The sequence below is a fragment of the Dermacentor silvarum genome, chromosome 5, assembly GCF_013339745.2.
Source record: "Dermacentor silvarum isolate Dsil-2018 chromosome 5, BIME_Dsil_1.4, whole genome shotgun sequence".
Taxonomy (NCBI): domain Eukaryota; kingdom Metazoa; phylum Arthropoda; class Arachnida; order Ixodida; family Ixodidae; genus Dermacentor; species Dermacentor silvarum.
The window spans coordinates 39,195,436-39,213,633 of record NC_051158.1 but is presented as its reverse complement, the minus strand read 5'-3'; positions in this window follow the sequence as shown (position 1 = coordinate 39,213,633).

Below are 18,198 nucleotides of genomic sequence, written 5' to 3'. Positions count from 1 at the left end.
ATTGCGCCGTCGGGCGGTTAGGGACTCCACCCTTTCCGCTGCCCCGAGAGGGGAAGACCTCGTCCGTGCGCTCGAACGGGCCCACGTCACGCGTCGTCGTAGTCGAGGAGTTATTGGCGAGAAGAAAGGAAAAAGAAAGGTGTGGTGGGGTTGGCCGGGCCTCTCGGGCGTACAACTGCCGTCGCTTGTTCTTCGAGGTCCCGTAAAGAGCTCCGCTGTAGCCCGCTGGGCGCCTTCGGAGAAGCAGAATCGAAAATCGAACTAGGAGGGGACAACACTTTGCCCCTTTTCCCTCCCAAAGCTTCTTCTTCCGTCCCTTCACTAAAAGGTGGTCGATGTAACGCCGAACCTTTCCCGTTTCCTTACATATAGCATCGACAGTGCTGCACGCTATAACGCCCTGCACATCCGCGAGGTGGTGGAGAGAAAGGGAGTACGTGTTGGCGGCTTGGGTCAGAAAGAGGATGTGTAATTATGGTAATGAGAGATGAACCCTCTCACTTCCGTCCCTTTTGTCTCGTACGAATGACGCGACGCGAACGGTGACTCAGGGCTGTGCAAGGCGTGTGCACACTATCGCCCGCCCCGTCTATTGGGTGCGCTTCACGATGACTCCGCAGTCCAGGCACGTTGACCGCTTGACCGACGGCGCGGCCTTATACCAATACGTTCGTCAGCGGTGTCGTCTGCTGGGCGTCTGGCACTGATTGCGGCTCTGGCTGGCGGGAGGGCTTCACTTACTCGTGTTTAGTGAAGCCCAGGGGTTTTGGTTTACTAGAATAACGTTAATCTTACGTTATGTACCAGAATAACATTATTATAGTACACTATATCCAGTGGCTTTATTGTTTAGTTGCGTGCAGCGATGCGCCCGGCTGATATCCTGCGAGGGGTCGCATGGTGACAGAGTTTCCTAACAAAATTATGGCAGGGAACTCTGGCGTTAATGACGGTTCAACCAGGGTTACTATTCTAAGCACATGTCGAATTCCGCCATATTGTCGAATACGCCATCTTGTCGGCTCTGATTGGCTCAGAGGTTTGCTACGGCCTTTCTGATTGGCTCAAAATGCCGCCATTTCAGAATTAGACAAATAAGGCAGAATTTGACAATGTCCAGACCCCAGCATGAAAAAGATGGGTATTGTGCGTAAAATTAAAATGGAATTCTTAAGTTATACGTGCCAAATGACACGGCCTCTCTGATTGGCTCAAAATGCCGCCATTTCACAATTCGACAGCAAGGCTGAATTTGACAATGTCTAGAGGAGCATCCCAGCATGAAAATGATGGGTATTGTACGTAAAATTAAAATGAAATTCTTGAGTTCTACATGCCAAATCCACGATCGAGCATTGTACTAGATTTACTTAAATTTCGTCCTTCCACATTTGAAAGGCTGGCTCTTCGTGACTTCGGGATTCAATCATTTTGAACGAGATATTGCCTTTTAATGCGACAATTCGCAGTAAGTATGTGTGTGCGCAGAAACTTATTGTCTTCGCGCATTAAAAAAAAGTATTAGAAAGTTAAGAGCTACAAAGCACAGTAAATAACGCCAAAAGAACACGGGAAACCAGAAGCGCGAAAATTAGACAGATCCTTTACTACCGATCTTGCCCATAGTAGCCGAACGATTGCAGCGACAGTTTTCTCCAATTGTAGGAAACCGTGGCAATCGCACGGCCTCCAAGATGGCACTGGTGCGCGCTGCATGCTCGATCTCGGAGGCTAAGTCAATAGGTGTATGCAGGCTTCTGGTGATCCAAAACGAGGTGTTGGCGCTTTGGGCGGCGCGCCGCACGTTCGCCTCAGCGGAAGCGCACGAATACGAAACCATTACTGTTTCTGCCTCGCTATAACTGTGCGATCAGCTGTCGGAACTGCAACTGAGTGTTCGCTAACGCACTGTGATCCCATTGGCGCTGTAAAATGTGGAACTGTAGGGGGAAGACGTCTGCACCAGTTGCTTGCAAAAAATAGTGACTGGCATAATAAGGAATGGAATGAATCTGCGTGACCAGTTCAACGGACCTCGGCTACACAAGCAGACTGCCTGTGTTTCCGGCCCTTCGCGATTGACGGCTTTCCTCGAGGAAACAAAAGTTCACTCTTCAGCCAGCGCTGTACCGCTAACCTACAAAGAAAGGAATTTGAGCCCCGGCCGGAACGTCGGCAAGCGTGAGTACCGCTCGTTACAAAGTGACTAATGGAGTAACGCCACTTCCTTGCATAGTAAGTTTCTCGCACTTTATCTACGCAAAAATATACGCCCACTATATCGCCGCCGTATCAAAAATGAGTGATCGGGTGCACACTTGAATCAGTGCGCCGAAGCACGGGTGACGGCGACTACACCGACTGCACACGAACGTTCGAAGCTGAACGTTTCGTGACGGTCCGCAGAGTAAACGAGCTACAATACGATCATACGTTTTCGCTACAAGCTATCGGTACAGTACATTCCAAACCTTGTGCGCAGCAAGAACAAATCTATCGCAACTGAGCACACCCGCGGCCGCGAGCGATTAGGCGGAAAATAAACGCTCAGATAGCGACCGCACCGAGGAACTTGACTGAGTCAGGAACATGACACGCCACTGCTTCAGAGTGTTTGCCAAATGAAGAACGAAGAGCAGAACAGGCTGATGCTGATTTAATTCATAAGCGGTGTAGTTTAAACGGCTTGGAATACATTCCTAGCCCCGCTTCTATACAAGCACCGTATACGGTGCTTGCGCTGTTTGGACATGGCGTAAAGAGCACCGAAAGCGTTTACATATGTTCTCTGAAGCCGTGGCCAAAGCTTCGTGTCCACCCGGTCACTGTCTTCGATTTCAGCCGAAACGGGGTTTGCTCGGCGTCATGCACATCCGTTGAAAAAAAAAAAAAAAAAAAAAAAAAAAAAAAAAAAAAAACCCGAGGCAACGGAAGCGGCTGAGGCAAGCAATGGACGCGTCACCACGTGATCAGACGTGGCGGCGCCTCCGGGGTTGCCGTGAAAAGGGTCTATAAGCGCTCGTTAGCACAAGCGCGCGTAAGAGGCGTTCGCGGTTCCGGCAGCTTCGTGAGCGTCGTTGCCACGTATTAATTGATAGCGAGGTGGTTAATTAAATGGGCTCCGGAAGCGTATTTTGAACGACAACTCGGGACAACTCAACGGAAACGTGGAAGCAGTTTTTTAGCAGATTTAGGGGACGGATATATATCGAGTTGTGCTTGTCTTACAGGATTTGTGCTAATCATACGCGACTTTACCACGGCCACGCTTCTATTTTGCAATTAAATGCGCCCTAAAGTTGATTATTAACAAGAAGCGACTTTGTTTCTTTAGCCCCTTAACTGCCGAGGACGAGGTCATTCGTCATCATCACGAGCGCCCTTCCTGGTGGCGATGACAAGTTACCTCGTTGTGAACTTTCCGCAATTTTTGCACAAGTGTATATGTATGTGTGTACGTACAGTTTCTTGCAATTTTGACACATACGTAACCCAAAATGGATATTGCAATTTTTTTTTGAAACAAGGCCAGTAAAAATGCGATAGGCTTTCCTGGTACCATATTTTTAAAGAATAATGAATTGGGCAAGATATGCAGGCCTGAAAATAAGTTCCGCATTTTGTCACTTTTTTCTTTTTTCTTCGAAATTGATCATGGCATTACGGGGTTAGTCTCTTTTTTTTTTTATTACGCGCACCTGACCCTCGCACATTTCCCGCGCGTTTCCATAGCTGTGACAATGGCAAGGCAAATTTCAAAGGAGAAAGCAGCAACAAAGATGAAATAACACTGCATAACACTCACCGACTCTGTTTCTCTTCTGAGCTGAAACTTAATCGCGATGCGTTATACTCACGGAAAGAAGGCACATCGACCATTTTTGTTTTTTCAACCCAGGCAGGTGGCTTCCAAGAATATTGATCTTTCTGTAATACACATCTAAGGCCTAAGCGACAGCCCCCTAAACATTACTTATAGTGAGACAGTGCACACAAACAATGCGTCAGCCTGTACCTGCAAAGTATAACAGGCTTGAGCCAATTGTGAAACAATAGACCATCCGTTGCCTACAAACACAAACCGCCCGGGCTCCGCATTCGCCGTGATGCGCTTTTATACTCGTACACTGGTATTGTGGGGGGACGTAATGGAGGGGGTGGATGCCACCCGCGCAAGCCCCCCGTCCTCCCTCGGTCACGGAGCCCCTGGGCGGGTCCATTAGCACGCACATTGCGAACTCTGTAATACTAACAGCTCTGGAATGTTCAGCCAGTGTTAACAGTTTGCGGAGTGCGGTATCCAAGGAAAAAAAAAAAAAATCACAGTCCTTCCACTGTCGAGAAAATGGGGGTAAGCGAAGTTTGTGGCAAGACGACGCTGTCGCAAGCGTTACGCTTCGTTTGCCCTAAACTCAGGGTCGGCGGCTCTTCGCTGACGTTCGGCCTCAACATCGCGCTCCCGCAACTATAGGGGTCCGCGGCTCTTCGCTGACGTTTCGCCTGGGCTTCGGAAGCCCTCACGCTAGAAGCGGGCGACAACTTTCGCTTACCCCCATTTTCTCGACAGGTAGAAGGGCTGGTGATTCTGTCTCTTTGGGTCCCACGTGTGACAAGGGTAGTTCAAGGGCGCGTTGCAGGTCCCCGAGCCCACAGGGGTAAGTGCCATTGAGCTCGGACCCTTTCTGCACTATCGCCAGGATCGGCCCACTTTTCAGCGTGACACCACCAACAACAGCGCCGACAGTTGTGAGCCTGTAAAGCGTCGCTTAAAAACTTTGAAATAGCTGAGGAATTCTATAGCATGTACTGTAGTATCGCAGAGATCCCTGGCAGAGGCCTTCGTACTGCAGTGGGCATAAAAATAGTCTGATGATGATGATGATGATGATGATGATGATGATGATTGTAGCATATGAGAGCATCATAGTGTTGTACCATTTTACTGGACACGGTCACAAAACAGCTCAGAAATTCGACGTTTTTTTCTCAGATCTTCCAATCCGTGAACTTTCAGCGGCGACTGCACAGCGGTGACCGTCGTATAAATAGCGGGCCAGACTCGAGTGTAGTGCGACTCAATTTGGCGACCGCCGACCGTGCCCGCCGTATCACCGTCGCTTGAGTGTTTGCTTTGGTGTCTGGGCTCCGGTTCGCCCAATAGAGAGTTTGAATCTTCCAGCGGCTCTTTCTGCTGGTGCGTCCGTCTCGGCGTCATCGCTACTTCGCGACAACATCTTATATACATTACCCAAGCGCCTCTGTCAAAGAGGGGCAACGCGAAACACTAGACGTCCTATGCCCTCCCAACTATAGCGTTATCGATCTACCAATAGGTGAAGTATTTTCGAGTTTACAGAAACTCCACTGCGCCCTTCTGGCGCTTAAAATAACGACACTTAGCCAGTGTGAAGGCTGGGAAACATAAGAAATTCGAAATTTATAATACTAAGGTTGGTCTCAAAAAGCCGGACCTGACGAAATCCACACTATTGCGACGTCATGACACGAAGCAATATCTGATGACGTCGTGTAGCAATAAGGCTAGGTATGATGAGATTGCATATGAAGAAAATAAATATCAATAAGGTGTGTTAAATGTGTTTCTTTTTAGCCACTCTATCGTGTGGCTGCCGCATCGATCGCAGGAACGTTTTGTTTTCTCGATTAAGTCCTGTCCCTTCGTCGCTTTGCGCAACAGTGTTAATTATGTCTATCCAACTAGCCTCACTGCGGAATTTTCCTTAATACATCTATAGTGAATCGTTTGCGTGCGTTCGAGCTTGTCACTGTCTATACAGTTATATTCATTTGACGCAGAAAATGACAAGTCGGAAATGTCATGCACGCCACTGTCTCGTGACAGGTCGAATGCGTCCGCCGTAAGTTGAGTTCGTTTCTCGAGCTTCCTAGATGTCCTCTAAACTGGAGTTAGTTGGCATTGAACCGGGGTTCGTGCCCGCTGTTCAGTCACGTGTTTGGGTCCTCTCGTGGGCAAGAACATCGCGTGCATCATGGGTATAGAGTTATGCACCATTGCTCTTGGCAGAACGCGACGTTCTTAATCGGACTCTATATAGATAACCTTCAGTGCTTCTATGTACGTGCGCCCGCTTTTCGCCGCAGAACTATGGATTGCCAAAATGACGTTCCTAGCCGTCATTAATTAAGGTTGCTTTTCATTCCTTCTCGCAGAATTAGGGCAGCTCGTTCCGCTTTGTGTTCGCAAGAAAGAAGAAAAGAGTGGTGATTCTGTCGTCATGCGGAGACATTCAGCATCGATCGCCTTCCAGGTCCACCTCCCTTATATAGCTCTATACGAGGGGGATTCATTTCCTTGCACCAACACAGCATCGGGACCGTCGTGTTATTGAAAGGAAGCTGTGTGGGGCCCTAAGAGAAACAGAGCGCACAGAAGAGCAGAGTAATAGTATACGGTATGAGGACGACGTAGGAGCCGTGCTGTCGAAACAAAGCGATAACATATCCGAATAACGGTATTAACACTTAAAGCATAAACCCCGTGTGAGCGATCTCTCGCGTGACGGCGCCAAGCGAAGCGACGGAGGTATGGCTGTCGCGCCCACTCGTCCCCTACAATTAAGTCGAACACCCACGCGAGTGACGACCTTCAGCGACGTCTCCACTCTGTTGCCCGTATGAGGGCAGCGAATGCGCACCGAAACTGGCGTGGCGCATGCTCTGACAATCAAAGCTGATTTGTTTTACTGTACAAAGCAGCATAACATATCTCTGAAGGTCTTGCAGTAGGTCTCTTTAGAGCGCAGCTCTTAGGCGCCCGTTCCGGCGGCGAGCGTCGGCGTCGGCGTAACCGAGCGAACGAGCCCAGCAAAAGGATGAAAGAGCGAATACGTGGAACATGGATGAAAGACGGCGATAGCGAAGAGAGCACGAGGGGGAAAGCGGAGGAGGAGAGTATGGCGAAAGCGTTAGGGAAAAAAAAGCTAGTGCGGCGCAAGACCAGCTTTACGGCGACGATGACTACGAGATGGCGCCAGAGTAGCGCGAGTCGTCTGTATGGAAACAAAGCGCTGCATGAGCGGAGGTCTCTCTGCGGCGGCTGCTGTGAATCGCGCTTACGCGTCACGCTTAGCGAGGCAGTCGTGCCAAAACTTCGCTCCGTTTGCAACGTGATGCACGAGACAGATTGTCCGCGCCAGCCAGTATATCGCGAAATGAAAACACATATGCAGCTGCGCTCAAAATTCGCATTAGGAAGTATCGTGATCGTCGGCGAAATTTGTTTTTATCCTTGCACGAATCGGAATTCGCTCGTTTGCTCGTTCCGTGCGACAACCGGTAGTACGTCACTGATTTACATCCTGTTCCGGCATCGCGCTATTGGCTAGTCGCTCATAGCACTTCCGGGCGAGTAGCGACGAATTCTAGATTTCCAGAACCGAGCGATCGAGCGACACAAACGAGCGATCTGGCCGCGCGACGGCCCCTTTTGTCGCTCGAAGCCGTCCCTCATCGCCGTCGCGCACAAAATCGCTCGTATGGGGCTCAGGCTTAAAATGTCTAATTTTTTTTCCAGGATTAAATTTATGTGCATCCGGATTTACGTGGAATAAAAACAGATTTGGATTCGTTTATTTTGCGGCCGTTTAATAATACGACCTTTGGATAATTCGATCGAATCTCGCGGTCCCGGAAGGGTCGAATTAATGTGAGTCGGCTATAGAATGATAACCGTAGCTAGAAGCAGTAAGCGTAGATTTTGCCGCAGTAGCAAATTTTAACAAAGACCAAAGGTGGTGTCTGTCCGTTCTGAACGCTTACCTCCAGACGCACAGTCCTATTTGCATAAACAAAGCTCAGGTAACTAGAACATGGGTTCGTTTCGAAATCTTCAAGTAACGGGCGGTCTCGTTCCTTTTTAAGCTTCTTTTCGCGCTGCCCACTACAGGCTGACTGCGCGTGCTATGAAACCATGATCTGCGTCGTAATGACGATAACGTGTACCGCCGTGAACTAAAGAAAGAAAGTTTCCTGCTTCGAGTAAGGAACAAACTAGTGCGGCTGCTTCGAACATCGACCGTTCGAACTTCGACGAGAATGGTACACTGTTCTTTTTACTGGAAGTAAAAAAAAAAGTTCGCCTCTACATAGAATACATTACGGCAGCAGTAGTATTTCTTGCGTTCGTACTTGAATTTTTCTCTTTGTGTTTTGTTTGTGCACGATGGTACATGCGAACGTAGACGCACATTTTTCACGTGTGACTGCGCCACAGCCTTTTAGATTAGTCCGCAGAACCGTAGCAGACGCTTTGAAAACTGGCTTCTCCGCAACAAGAGAGCTCGTGCGGTGAAGCGCGCTTGCGCAATTTTCTTCAGTTTGCAGGCGATGTTCAGCGCATTGGAAGCGTATTCATGCGCGTTCTAAGAACGATCGTCACCATGGTAACAGTAAGCGTCGTTATGCGAATAGATACACGATAAAGGCGCATTAGCCGCGATCGAAGCTGTACCATTTCGATTTTGGCCAGTTTTGCTCAACCGATTACAACACCATTACGACGTCGCCATGCGTAGACACGCTAAAACGCATATATCTAATGTCTTGAAAGTTCGCTCTATACCTTCAGGCTAATCGGAATTTCGATAGATGTGCCTGGAAGCTTATTTGTGCACGTCAATCTATCGGGCGGTGACTGCCCTTGGCCTTCACCAACGCCCACGTCAAGCGCCCTGCTATACCGCCTCCCCATGACGTCACGTTCAGAAACTTTCCTATTATAGTTCTCCAATAGACGTTTTTCACTGTCTATTCTACACCGGTTACTGTCGGCCGAATAGAAACTGTTGTTATTAACGTAGGTAAATGGAAATGTAGTCTACATTAGAGAACCGGCGTTCCCACATTCAGGCCACGCCTTCCGTGCATATAATATATAATACGTGCAGGCACAGACAGACAGACACGGACACGCGCACACGCACACGCACACGCACACACACACACACACACACACACACACACACACACACACACACACACACACACACACACACACACACACACACACACACACACACACACACACACACACACACACACACACACACACACACACACACACACACACACACACACGCGCGCGCGCGCGCGTGCACAACGGGAGTTATCCCGGGAGCAAACACTCAATCTAAGTAGAGTTCACGAGAATCTACAAATCAAATATAACTTTTTAGATTGCTGAACACGAGGGAATGCCGCAGTCCTTTCAAAACACATCTTTGTTTGGCGGTCCATGACCATGGATGAAGTATTTCTGGTTATACAGAAAAAAAAAAAAAAGCACGAGCGGTTTGTAATGCTAAGCGTGGACAGCTGGGCTAGTTGGTTATGAATAGAATTATGAAACATCCTTCCAGCGCACAAATCAACAAGGACGAGCAGAGAAGGACAACAAGAAGGCCGCTTTGTAACGTACAGACAAGTTTCAGACCGAATCTCTTTCAGCTAATAATCAAGACCGACAGGCTTTTTTTCTGGACGCTCCTGTCTCTAGCAGAGCAAGGCATGGACGAAGAAAACGCTCGCCCGCATGAATGTTAAGAAGAAGGTTCACCTAAGTTGCCAGCTCCCAGACCCCTTTTCAAATACGCGTAAAACGCACAAACGATCTCGTTTCACAACCGATGAACCTAGTTGAACATAACCTGCTGCTTCATAAATGGGAAAGCTGAATTTGACCGACTATTGGAGAGCAGAAGTTTGATTTATATAGCCTCATATTGTTTCTCTTTTTCTAGATTTTGCCGAAAATTGATGTAGACTTCAGAAAAGTTGAGCGACGAAGTTTACAAATTCCATAATCTATACCAAAAAACAGACATCTCAATTCTGCTAACTGCATCTGTTAGATCAAGCGGACAAGTTCGACGTATTAGTTTACAGTGTACGGGAAATTGTTTACATTGTTTACAAGAGTAGTGTTGGCAGAAGTACCAATCTCAAACTATCGAGCTGTATGAATGCATTAAGTTTTGCCCGCTTTAGATGTACCCATAGGTGTCATTGAGAGAATTGTGATATCGTTTTTTTACTGCCGAGTAACGGAGTTGTAAAATTGATGCTTCAGTTTTTCAAAGTATTGTGATATTCAACCTTTTTTTTTCTTTTTTTAAATAAAACCGCCTGCTGGCCTAAATAAAAGTCCGTTCCCCACAGTTCGTTGAGTTTCATTTTTAAATACTTTTTTTTCTTTTGATTCCACACAACCCCAACAAATTCGATGCAGCGATTCCCCAAGGACAATGATTTCTGCCTTCTCGTGTGTTTAGATAGGACCTCATATGAGGTAACGCTTCCTCTTAAAGAGATAAATTGTCGCCATTGATACGTTTGGAGTAGTATTGGAACTGATTCGCAAGAAGCAGGTCACCCGGCCTCTCCTCGATGATTACCCATTGAATAAATGAAATGTAGACGTTGGGTGAAACGTACCATAACAATAAAGCGATTTGCTATACCAAATACGAACCCACGCACATTTTAGAAGATGATGGCAGCCTGCAAGAACCCGAACGAACGCTTAACTAAATGATCGCTCTATTTATCGTGCTGATCGAGTGGCTATCCACCTGGAGAACGTGACTGCCAGTAACGCGGTGCATCGGCTGGATGTTAGTTTTTTTTCTTTTCCCCTCTACGTGAGCTCCCTGCAGCTCAGGTAGAGAAAGTCATAATTTATAAAAAGGAATCTTTTTTTTTTTGGAGATCCATTTTTGAGGTGCCGTTATACCAGATTGGGCACTGTAGCCATATTTTGTAACGAATCTCTCCCTTTTTTTTCTCTCTCTATTCTTTCGACCATTCTGGATTTGGCCAATCGGCAGAAGGTAGTGGAAATTAATAGTTTAGATTCGATCAACGTGCTGTTTGCACAAAAACGATGTCGGAACGACTTCAGTATGGCATGAGACGCACGCCACTCCGAGCTTGGACAACTGTTCTAGTTGTTAGTGCAGTTTATTAACGACTAACAACAACTGTTATAGTTTTGCTAGTTAGTTCGCGCTCTATCCCGCTCTGAAGTTGTTAGTGTGTCAGTCTTGATCAAAACAGCTAGTTTGTACGAAACAATGTATAAACAACTGGTCCCAATTCCAGTTTGATGGAAACGAAAAGAAAACAGATTTCAATATGATGACCCGTGCCTACTTGTTTTGAGTCGTTGATACGTGCGTTTATGAGTTTTCATCTTTCTGTGTGTGATTGCTTCGCGGATAGTTTGTCATTGGTTCATTCTCGGAAACGAGCGGTTGTTTGCACTGCCTGCTGTCTGTTACATCGCATGGTCGTGGCAAACAAATAGAAATCGAGCCTTTCGAATCCCCCCCCCAACTTTATTCTTCTGGCTCCACTGCACTGACTGCGTCGTACAGTTTCGTCCGGTCGACTGTGTTCGTTTCAACAGTCCGTTCGTTTCTTACTTTTTTGGTTTAAAATAAAATTGATCCGCATGTTCGCCAGCTTTACCCATTGGTTTCTTTTTTTTATTGGATAATTGCAATTGTTGCTTCACTGTAACGCGATGGCGCTATATTATATTATATATACCTATATATGTAATACTATATACTATATATATACTATACTACATAATACTGTATATATATATATATATATATATATATATATATATATATATATATAGCTGTACGTCAGTGGCACTTGCCGACAAAGAGATTGCCTTTCTTATGCGATAGAGAGTTCATGCCGTTACGGTGGTGCAATTATTTTTTTTCATGTATATAAAGCTTGTTTCTTCAAATAAAATGTAGTTGGAAGTTATTGCCCCTCCGCTGTGCCTGTCTTCTTTTCGTTCTCGTCTATTTTGCGCTGTTTTTTTTTTTCTTGAAGTATGTTACACCAACTCAAGCTCCTGCTTCTTTTTTTTTTCCCCCCCCGCTGCCAAATGAATGGCCCTGTATTAAGTGAAAGCACGGAGCGCTTTGCAGACGCTGTCTCCGTCACGAAATACAATAAACGGTCACTTTGTGCCTATGTCGCAACGTGGCCCGCCGAACCACTTCCTTGCGCGATAGAAGCGATTGTTGAGAGCACTAAGACGTCGAAATAAAATCGTGTTCTACGCAGTCTGTACAACCGAAGCCAATCATTGCTCAATGCTGCGATCGCGCGGACTCGCGGCTAGCAAGTGCGCGTGTGTGTTTGTGCACGGCAGTGCGGGATGTTTGTGTTTCGCCTGCCGTCGGTACTGGCCATGTATTTGGTTGCTTGTTTTTAACAGCGGGGAGCTGTTTAAGCCGAGCGTTAGTCCGTAACGTGCGAACAGAAAATGTGGGCCGATCCTGGCGGTGGTGCAGAAAGGGTCCAAGCGCAATGGCACATACCCCTGTGAACTAGCGAAGCTGAGCCTGGCTTAGTCTAGCTTAGCATGGTTGGGACTACTTAAGCTTAGTCAGTCATCGATAGCCAATCAATAGCTAATCGGTAATCGACCAATAATCAATAAATTCCGGGAAATGCTGGGGATGACTTGGTAGTGCTTAGCCTAGCCCAAATACGTGGCCAATAGCTTGCGATAGACAATCGGTAGCCAATCAATAGCTAATCGATCAATAATCAATAAATTTCGGAAAATGCTGGGGATGACTTGTAGTGCTTAGCCTAGCCCAAATACGTGGCCAATAGCTTGCGATAGACAATCGGTAGCCAGTCAGTAGCTAATCGATAATCGCTCAATAATCAATAAATTCCGGAAAATGCTGGGGATGAGTTGGTAGTGCTTAGCCTAGCCCAAAAGCCAGGACTATAGCTAGGTGCCCATCAGCTCCGCTGTATCTTTAGCATTGCGCCTCCAGTGCAAGCTACGCAAATTTCTTCTTGTTTCTTTTTGTCGTTCTGAACCATTTCTTTAAAGATCACCTACGAAAGATAACGAGGTTTGTGCTGTTGAGGTGCAATAGATGAATATTTACGCATTACTTTCGCGACACATTGGAATTTCGATGTAGCCAATTAAAACGATTCACCAATCAACTTCTCAAATATTCACTCGTTGAGATTGCAAAATTTCAACCGAGTACCATTGCAGTCATATCTGCTTAGATGAAATCCTGAGATAGCATCACTTGCGAGATATTTGTACCCAATATACGCTAACGATGGCGCAACGTTCCCGAAATCCTGGCTATGAAAAAATTAAAAGTAGCGATAGCCCTTCGCACCGACCCAATATTTCTGTGACTCCCTCGACGTCTAATCTTTTTGTGCACAGCTGCACTCCGTACCACGACGCGGCTAAAGCTCACACTGCGTGGTTGAAAAACCTTACTTCTCAGTTCCGCTCCTCTACTCCCGACGCCGCCTACGCGGCCAGCCAAGGCCACCTAGACTGGAAGATTCACAGTCCTACAGGTGACGTTGGGCCAGCTCTGCCCACGTGATCCCACATACAACGTCACGCCGATGGCAGCGCCAGCCGTTCCAGTGGTGGCGCTCACCCCCAATACTCGATGACTGAACGCTGCTCTCAATGCTGTGCGAAGCACAGTGTGGGACAGGTTGAGTCTGTGGTGAGTCTCAACAAAACACACACACACAAACACGTACACACGAACACACATACACACACGCTCACACACGTGCGCGCACGCACGCACGCACGCACGCACGCACGCACGCACGCACGCACGCACGCACGCACACACACACACACACACACACACACACACACACACACACACACACACACACACACACACACACACACACACACACACACACACACACACACACACACACACACACACACACACACACACACACACACACGCACACAACGCACGCACCCACAAACACACGCACTCACATCTACACAAACACACACATACACAAACACACACATACAAACACACACACAAACAAACATACATACGTACATGCACGGCGTGCATACGCACGCATACACACTCACACACAAACACACACAAGAAAACACGTACACAAGCACGCCCGTACACACCAAAACAGAAGAAATGCGAGAGAGATACAAAACGAAAACAGTGTTCACGACTTGTACGCGACATGGAGACGCGCGTCACCTGCGTCCTTTCCCACGACAGGGACGGCGCTAGAAGCTCTCGCTCTGCCGCCTCGTCACTTATTCGTCGAGAAAGAGGCCGGACGTATAGTATATCATCATACGCGTATACCTATTGGTTCGCGCAACGAAATCCCCCTCGTGGCACACGCCTTGCATGTATCGTGCGTCGTGTGCAGAGCCTTCCTTCGTCTAAGTGCATCCCCGAGCCATGCCAAGTCTGTAGCCTGGCCGTCTCCGCAAAGAGTGGTTCCAAATTACAACTTATAGGACCGCGCGCTCTGTGTTCACGTATACGTGGTCGTCGGAAAAACGGCTGATACGCTCCGGTATCTTGCAATCTTGCGGCTTGATCGCTGTAGGGCCTTCTTGTTGACCAATCCGTGTTGTTCTGTGAAGGTTAGTATATGATTACGGTCTCGTTGCGATACTGATAGCTTCGTTTCCGTTCAGTTAGCGAGCGACGGAATGGCGATATATTCAGATCAGTGGTGCGCACCGTCTTTCATACAGATTTCTGCAAAAGACCATAACGAGCGATCTAAGCTGGTCAATTGCGATATACTTGTGGTTTAGTGAGGATCAAGATAGACAAATGCTATCAGAATGGGTCACTAGTAGTAACAAACCATTTATTAAGGTATCCATTATTGGGCGAACTCGTGTCTCGAAAGGCAAGCAATTAACATTTAAGAGGACGCTTTAGGCTGGAGCTCTGATTTCCGTATTCAAATACATGTAAAACGCGGAAACGCTTTCGTTAGACGACCGTTGCACCGATTCGTCTGAAATGTGTTGCATTTGAGAAAGTTCAATTCTAGTAAACGTAGGTAGTAAACGTAAACGTAGCTTGTAAACGTAAATTTTGATTTAGGACCTCGAAGTGGTTTTGCAAATGTTGCGGAATTCGGTAAGCGTAGAAAAAAAAAAAAAAGACAGGCAGACCCCGAAGCACGAAGTTTTACGAATCCGTAACTGAGCGCTAAGAACACATATCGCTATTTTGTAATACCACGTTTGTACAGAATCTGAAGCGGACAATTGTTATCCGTATGTAAGTTTACATCTTGCCTGAAATGTTACAATCTTTAAGAGTGCTTTGTAAGTGTCCTACTCTGAAATTAGTGGCACATTTCAGCGCGGAGTACGATACATGTACTGTGTGCGGTTTAGACATTTCAATATAGGTACAATTTACGGAATTGTGATAACAGTTTTTATTGACGACGTTAAGAGTTGCATGCTTGATCGACAAGTTTCTTTTTTTTTAAAGTAATACACATTTTCAACAATGTTTTTAAAACATTCATGACCTAAATAAGAAACGTACTCCCTGCACTGTAAAAAAAAAAAAATTCAGAAGTTCGCCTCCTAACATACCGGCTTCGAGTTGATATCTAATGAAACTGACCGCTAACGAAAAGCGTGTACACTGTAAACTAATTTACATCCTTAAGGGTGCATAATGGTGTATAAGGGTGTAAATCGGTCTATCCCTATCGCCCTTAAACCATTACGTGTATGAGGGCGTGAGGTATAGACCAATTTACACCCTTGTGAACCGTTAAGAGTGTAAGTTAGCTTACTTAGAGTATAGCTCGCAAATGGTCACAGTGAACACCCGACAGCATCTTGGCAGACGATAAAGACAGACTATACCGCTTCAACTGTAGTACAATGACCTCAAGATCACGAAACCACGCCGCTTGCTTTGGCATATTTATCGATTTAGTTATGACCCGCAGGTATATATCACTTCGGACACGTAAGTTTATAGATCGCGAAATTGATGTAATAAAGGTAGCTTGCTGTCGCGCTAGTGCTAGCTGCAGGGCGAGCATACACATCTGATCGAGTTTTACTGGCAAACTTAACTAACCTCTGCCGCGTACTGTGTACATGTTGGACACACTGCAGCGCGCGGTTCGAAAAAAATCGAAACGCGATGAGCTGCAACATACGTAGATGTCCCTTTTTTTTTTTTTTTTTTGGTCTGACAACACACGATTGCCACAGTATCGATCGCGGTGTCGCGATGTATATACTGGCGTATACACAGCACTCGCTGTTTAAGCGGCGTTTAATTTCTCAATACGCTCGTGTTTGACCTCGCTTCTAATCTCTGCTACGGCGTCGTGCTCTTATCTCGACCGAACAGCGGCGACCGTTATAAAACGATGCCGTTAACGACAGCACAAATATGGCTCCGTCTCATGCTAATCCATGCGTGCCAGCTTTATATTTATCCTCCACCTTCTCTTCTTCTTCTACGACACGCGCACACTGCTGCTTGGCTCCCGAGCGTTATAAAAAGCCGTCCCCGTTTGTTGCCAAGTCAACAAACGCTCGGGGGTCGCATCTGAAAAGTCGTTTCCGAGACCTACGCTAGTGGTCGATGATGACAAGGCCGAACGAAGCTTCGTTCGAGCGCGACTGGATAATTACTTCCAAGTTTGCGCTGCCCTCGATAATGTATACACACGTACAGACACGCGCGTGTAAATATATACAACTGCGAGCATCGTCTCGGAAGGTGCCGAGTCTCCTTCTTCTTCTGCTTATTGTCGTCTGCTCCGTCTTCTGCTCCTTGTTCGTCTTCTGCTTATACTCCTAGCGGTGGGCAGACGTGAAAAAAAGAAAACAGAAAAAAAAAAAAACCAGGACGAGACTAAAGCAACACGTCTGCAGACGAAAAGAAAAAAAAGAAATGCGTCGGGCCAGAAGAAACAGGAACAGACGAAACAAAGAACTGGCACTGCGGTAAAAACAAAATGGCCGCGAGCAGGCCCCGCGAGGTGCCGAGTGGCATCAGCCTCCGGTAGGGAGCCTACATGCAACGCTTTTGCAAGTAACAGCGTTGCATGTAGGCTCCCTAGCCTCCTGCGTACTGCTAACGGCGAACAGACGAAAAAAAAAAGTATAATGGAAGCAGACGAAAAGAAAAACAAATAGTGGGGCAGGCGAAGCAGCCGAAGCAGAAGGACATAACGAAACAAAGAACTGTCATTGAGGCCGCTAGAAGGCGCCGCAGTCAGCGCGCTCAACGCAAGCTGATATGCGCAAAAAACTCGCGGAGAGCGTCTAGTAGAGGGTGGAGTCGATATATTGGACCTTTTTTCGTCCCCCCCCCCACTTCCCCGAAGACCCCGAGACAGGCCTTTTACGTGTTTGGTAGGTTTCTGGTGTCTTTTTGTGCAAAGACATGTGACGAGGCTGTTTTGTGGCAACCTTGGACTGTTGCTGCAGGGTCGGCGAGAAATGCGTCACGTGTTGTCTCGTTGCGGGCTCACCGTTGGACAATGAGCCGTCAATAAAAAGAGAGAGAGAGTAAAACACAGCCGAAATAAAGAGCGTCGATTGCCTGACGCATGTCTTTCGTGGACATTTATTAGGGCTGTATTTATAGACGGGCGTGTTGCGAGGGCGCTGTCGGGCGAGTCACGCGGTTTCCTGGGAATCGAAAACACGAAGTGGTCAACGTGACCGCGGGTATCACGTCCCTGCATGCTCTATGTGTCAGCGTTAGGGATCGGAATATATTTCTGTTTTTATCGCACGTCTTCTTTTTTTTTTCTTTAGTAGCGCGTTGCATCTAGTTACAGGTACGTGAATACTAAGTGTGTTCGGACATTACAGGTAACGCGCTCATTATTCAAAAGTAGCCGTTGATTATTTTCTTCAAACTTGAAAAAAAAATACATTGCTTTAATAAGGCGAGTTAAATGACTAGTACTATGCTTATGTGTAGCAGTTGTTGCTGTAGACGACAGCATATTGTCCTCACATTCTTGAAAGGCATTGTTAAGTTGCAATCGTTACTCGAGACCCGATCAGTTGCTTCCTGACATATTCAACTGCATGTCACTTTCTTTTTTTTTTTTTTTTGTGCTGCACCTTGAATTCACTCGCGGCATCCCAAAACTTGTTGGTTTTGTCGACACAGCAGTTCAAAGCTGTTCCTGTGAAAAAAAAAAAAAACTCGCTAAAAATAATTTAACAAAGATTGGAAACACTGCGTTCTAGTAATACCAACAAGTTGTGTGATGACGCAAGTGAATCCAGGAAACAAAATCAAGAAAATGCGATATAGATAAACAAAT